This window comes from Adiantum capillus-veneris, chromosome 16 (assembly GCF_014529385.1).
Source record: "Adiantum capillus-veneris isolate H3 chromosome 16, ASM1452938v2, whole genome shotgun sequence".
NCBI lineage: Eukaryota > Viridiplantae > Streptophyta > Polypodiopsida > Polypodiales > Pteridaceae > Adiantum > Adiantum capillus-veneris.
In genome coordinates, this window is record NC_140946.1 from 79,636,745 (window position 1) to 79,643,254 (window position 6,510).

Genomic DNA, 6,510 nt, shown 5'->3' on the forward strand with positions numbered 1-6,510 from the left:
GCTCTGTACCCATATTCTTGATTGTGACTTTTTTGACAGGCTGCATGTTCCATATGTTTACGAGATACGTGAGTCTGATGATGGCAATGATCTTAAGATACCTATAGCAAATGCAAATTGAAGTGCAGTTGGCACTGACCCAAGGTTGTGCAGGTTCGGAGGGGGTGGATGTCGTGTAGCGCCGCTGCCATGAAGAGAAAAAGAGAAAAGAAATGCAATCTAAGTTTCTTTGAAGCTCTCGAGCTTGAACAAGGGCAAGACAAAGGTTATTTCTCTCTCTCTCTCTCTCTCTCTCTCTCTCTCTCTCTCTCTCTCTCTCTCTCTCTCTCTCTCTCTCTCTCTCTCTCTCTCTCTCTCTCTCTCTCTCTCTCAGGTTAGAGAAGAAAAACAAAGCCTCGACAAAGGGGAGAGATAAGCAAGGAGTCGATGGAAAAAGAAAAAGGATTAGAGCTCAGCAAAGCAGGAAGTTGCAAAATAATTGAAAATAACTGATGCTTGATGTTTGAGGCAATGAGCAGATTAGAAGCTTGCAAAATCATTTGGAACTTGAAGCAGACAAAGAGATAAGAGATAATTACCATCATCGTCATCGACTAGAGATTGATTTAACATTTTGTTAAGTCCCGGTGTCATTAACCACCCGATTAATCACCGGAGCTTAAACTCCTACTTAGCAGACGATTTAAGTGACGGTGTTGTTAACAGCCCACCTTGGCTAAGGATTAAGTTGTACTCAAAGCATTAATGAATTAAATTATGATTACGGTGATTACCAAAGCTGTCAGTGTCCCTTGTTCTCTCTCTTTCACACCTCTCACAACGAGAGGCCCGACGCCTGCCCGGCTCACGTTTCTAGCACATATCCCCGGACAATGATATATACGTGGAAATTACCCATAATTATTACCGTGTATATTGCCACAACGATAGGTAATTATCGCTACACACCTATGCAAAATAAAGGTGCTCATTTGGGCCACCCAATTTTGGGTGGCTCAAGTGAGCACCTTTATTTTTGACCTGCAAAAAATATTTGAAACATCAATTGTTTTATGAAAGAGTATCCAAAAAATAAAATAAAATTAGAATTGAATATACTTTATCTTGACAAATTAATGTGCAAAAGATCAACTATCTAAAAAAATTACAAATAAAATGAAAATAGTTGAAAATCTTGACAAATAATTTTCTATCTAATCCTCGTCCTCCTCATCGTCGTCCACATGCACATATGTTTGATCACCCTGACTCTACATTAACCCAAACCAAATTAAACAAATCAACAAGTCAAAACAATTGATACAATATTATTTGCTCAAACTTATCCTTTGTAGAGATCCAACCGCTGAGTCAAATTGCTTGCGGGAGATGTGGTTGTTCTCCAACAACCATCGTTAAGTTTCAAATTTTATATGTTGCTCCCAAAACTTGACTATCTCTCTGGTTGTTCGACTAAGATTGATTTTCCTAAGCTAGCCATAACAACAACAAATCATCAGGTAAATCATTTATCTAAGTTATAATTTAATAAAACTTACATATTTGTCCTTCCAAGCTACTTTGCCTTTTGAGCCATAGTGTGTGGGAGTTTGTCTACCTTGAGTTTCACATTGTTGTTTGTAGGATGAGTCCATTGTAGTCTGGTCCCTCTTTTGTTGGATTGTCCACTCACACTCCGCATTTGTCATGTTGCCACTGCGATAACTCTTGTCTGGATCTTTAACTTGGTTGGCCGCTGCGCGCCATACATTGGACTGCTTGTTTTCAAAAATGTTTTTATCTAGCCCTCCAACCACTATTTTGAAAAACGTTGATTGGGGGCATTTGAAAATCTAGCATGCAACGTGTCCTCAATGTAGTGTATATGATCGGACAGGTGGTCTCTAGACTTTACAAAACAATTCCTATATGTCAAATGTATAAGAATCTGAAGGTGGCATCAAGACGCCGTACCACGTGTTGTACCAAAGTCCACCTCCCTCCCATAATTTACCCTATCATAGCGGCCATGCGTGTCTGACACAGGTGCATCAATATCCTCTTCCTATGCATCTACTCTTTGAAATAGGGGACTCCGCCCCCCCTCCACTACAAAAACAAGCAAAGCCACAAGATCCCCCACCGCTCCATCTCTCTTGATACTCGCTACCCTGAGATGAGCGTCGACGCGTGCCGCTAGAAGAAGTGCGTCGATGTGCTCAAGAAAAGAAAGAATGGAATGGAGTGGTGTGGGACCGGCCTATGATGGAAGGGGAGTATGATGTCAAGAAGGGGCCGTAGAGTGTGGTGCTCGTAAGCTGCTGCGGAATGTAGTGACCAAACAATTCCTCTATCGAACAGGGATACTTGTCATCTAAAGAGAGCGCCCACTGTAGGTCTAGATCTACCACCAGTGGAGGAACCTCAGTAGAGTAGGTGTAGGATATCCATGCCTGCAAATAACAAATAGAAATCTATAACACTCATGGTCACAAAAAACTAGCTATAAATAATCTTAATTTCTTTGCTTGGTCTTATCGCCTCAAGACTCGGGTCCACTAGAAGCGATGTCCACCCTGTGATGTGAACCAACCAAAAGAAGAACCATATGGCTTCTTCCCACCAGATGGCCTATCATTTGACATCTACATTACAGAGAGCAAGATTAGATTTAGCTACTCCTATTGCTCTTTATCTCTTTATATCTTCTTTTCCCGCTAATGCTCGTTATCTACTCCTATTGCACTTTATTCTCCTCTCTCTATCTCTCTGCTCTCTCCCTCTACTCACACAAGTATATATGCACACAAGCATGTAGATACATATACATACTAGTAGATCTAAGCATGGGCTAGTAGTGCCAAAGATCAAGTGACAACTCTTTAGATATCATCACAATCTCAACCGTTGTCATGCCGTGGCACGTACATAGTGTGAAATAAAAACATTCACCTCACTTTTGACATTTCTCGATGCATGGAAAGAAAAACAATAATGTACATATCGTGATATATGCTAAAGCGGCTACTGCGGTCCCTATCATGTACATACCTATCCGGGGAGTAGTGGCCCTGGATGTGGCGTACTTGCCTGATTTTCCACTTAATAAGATGCTTAATTTGGTTTTACAATATACATAGTCCAAGTGTTTCATGGTGGCACACTCATCTTGCCTATAAAGAGTGATGCGGGTAAAAACTACCAAAAATAGCAAATAACAGACGCTATTGCAAAATTGCATGAAGAGTGACTCAAAATGGTATATTGATGAAAAATGATGTTTACATATGCTTTTTATGCTTATGTGAGTGATCCCACAAATTTAGGGATTTTTTTGACTTCATTTGGGATTTTTCGCATCAAAAATGGCATTTTTTGGGTTAAAAATGAGTTGAAAATGACCTACTTTTGGTCCAAACTGGCAAAATGGCCCAAAATTTGACACATTAGCTCACATTGCCATGGATAAGAGAGAGAGCGGGCTGCATTTTACAGAAAAGGACATCAATTTTTCTCTACTGTGTAATGGCTTCCATGGTTGCTCAATCTATTTGTAGGGCAGTCCCGCCTCTTCACAATCTTGTATCTGAGCTTGTGAGGGAGTGAATTAGGGTTTCCCCTTATCAAAATGGTGTGCAGGATTCACTTTAAAAGATCATAAATCTCTGCAAAATCATAAAATTGTCATCGTGAAGGTGGAAGCTTGAGCTTTCCTTTCAACTGTTTGATGTTACGACTATGTAATTGGGGGCGAGGCTACATGATATCATGAAAGAGTGAGATTTGTGCTTGTATGAGCATTAAGGTTTTATGGATGAAAATTTAGTGTTTTTTAAATGGTCTTTTAAGTGAAATTGAATGTGATTCGGTGATCCTCTCATCATAATCTCAACTACGAAAACAAGCAATTTCCAAGCACGATAGGAAAGAGGGTTTGTGACTTTGCTGTCACGAACGCTCTTAGATTTTCAGTCACCCCTTAGAAAGAGGGTTGGTGATTCTTCACAAACTCTTTTCACAAAGTGTTTGTGACTCTCATCACGAACTCTCACAGCCAGAGGTTTTGCACCTTCCGAGCTAGACTGCACACATTCCGACATTCCTAGTGAACCCGACGCAAAGTTGCTGGGGTGAGAGTTTATGAATTGATCTAGACACTTTGTTAGCCATCGATGAAAATCAAGAGACACATGGGATGCACTTTGATCCTGCAATCATGCAGATGTTTCAAGCATTTTCCATGTACATGCAGCAACAACAAGTAGCGGAAAGAAGCCAGATTTCAACCACAAAAGCACTACAATCCATTGTGAAGAGAATTGACCAGTTTGATGGGAAGGAAGGACATCAAAAAATATCTACGAGATTATATGAAGGAAATGGAGTTGAATTGAGTGTGGGAGGAAGACATGGTTTGAAGTTTTAAGCTAGTTTGTGTCCCAAAGATCAGAGACCGTATTAGGGCAGTTTAAAATTCTCATGGAAGAAATTGGGAGGAGGAATTCAAGATTGCTCTAAAAGGAGACTACTTTATGGAGGACTCTGAGAGGGTGATCAAAAGAACTTTCTTAGATTGGGTTGCAAAGCCTAAAGAAGGGATTTTTTCTATAGAACTTCTCAAAGAGTTTGAGCAACGCTATGCTCAACTATCACAAACTGAACAAGCTTTCTTGGATAGGGAGAAGGTAGAAATTTTCCTACAAGCAGCGGCGGGCAAAGAAATTGAAGAAAAGTTAAAGATTCTCTTGGAAGGCAAAGATACAGAGAAAGGTTTGAAGACAAGGTGGAATTATGTACAAGATGCAGTCTCCCTGTTGGCAAAAGACAACACAAAAGAGACAAGATGTGGTGAACAATGGTCCTCCAGTTCCTGCTATTACTGAGAAGAAACCAAAACCTCCTATGTAGCTTCTAAGGATGATGGGTATATGCTTCAAGAGCTTATGAAGGGCATACACGAGCTGAAATTAAAGCTAGCAAGGCTTGAAGGAAAGGGGCAAACATCTGGATAGTCATCAACTCAAAGACCTCAAAACAGAGAGGGATTTGTAAATAGGTGCATCTGGTGTGACAGGCCAAACCATCCAAGAAGGGACTATGAAAGCTTTAAACATGTCTTGGGTAAATATATTGTCTTCTGCAAAGAAGGGAAGATACATCTTAGTGAAACAGGGAAGCCCTTGGCGACCAACTTTGGCAAGGAAGGGATGAAAAAGCTAGTTGAGGACATGCAAACCATTCATGCTATCTCAATGGTTAAAGAAGCAACATTTGTCTTGAAGGCGAGTCAAGTCATGCTCAAAGGCTCAAAATCTATTAAAGACATGAGTGAGGATGGTGAAGATGTCTGGCCATCTATAGCTATGAAGGGAAAGTTGAATAAAGAAGTCTTACACAAAGCAGGAGATTGTATCCATCTTGAGACTAGGTGAATGAACCTGTAGATGCCTTGTCAATGCATGCCTACATTGCAAAGTGTCATGGAAACAAGGCACTTGTTGAATAAAAACGCAGGAGAGAAAATGGGGATGAAAGCTCCTCAAAGAGGGCTACTAGAGGTGGAGGGAGAAGGGATCCGAGTCCCTCTCAAGAGCCATGGCAATTTAGCCTCCATCACAAGAAGTACCGATGAGAGATTATGCACCAAAGGAGAAGCAAGATAAAGAAAAGAGCAAGGAAAAAATCCCATCATACAAGCTACAATCAGATATTGAAGTTTCCACAGATTTAAAGAAAGTTTTAGAGGAAAGGATCTTAAATAGCAAGGTGGAGTTTACATTGGGAGAAGTCCTTGGCATTGCAAAAATAGAGTGCCACGAGGAAATTATTGATATCATAAGAAGGAAGTGACAAGCTTTAACGGAGTCTATCCAATCGGAGGCTAAAAAAATTGCTTCAAAGACACATGTGATACAAGTACAACAAATAGATGAAGATGAGAATTTTGTAAGCTGCCACCAGTCTTTGGGCAGCAAAAATAGGCATGTTAAATTTGAAGATGAAGATGAAGACAAAGCCATTCATAAGAGCCACTATTCTAGAAACCATTGGGCAAGGGCTACAACAGAAACCTTGGTTAAGGTGGGAGATCTTGAGGAGCCTTATGTGGAATTGATAGACCATGGTTCGGAGATTAAGCTCATGTCCAAGATTCTCTCTATGAAGGGAAAGTGTCAATTGATACTGGCCATGGGTGGATGAAGGGAAAGTGATCAATTGATACTGACCATGGGTGGATGATTAGGGCTGCAAAAAACTCATCTGGGGATCTATATGGTGCTTGTCCAAATGTTAATGTAACCATAGGGGATGTGAAAGGTGAGAAAAATTTCTTTGTTCAAGAGATGTCAAGCTATACTCTAATCATTGGACAAACGAGTTGTTCAATTCTTGACAGTTTGCGTTGACCATGAGCAAAATCGTGACAGCTTAAGGGACCATTCTCTACCAAAACCAAGCAAGGAGTTTTGAGACCAAAGGGAGATGAGGGTTTTTGGATGAGTACCATTGTAAAGAGGGAGTACAGTGGTA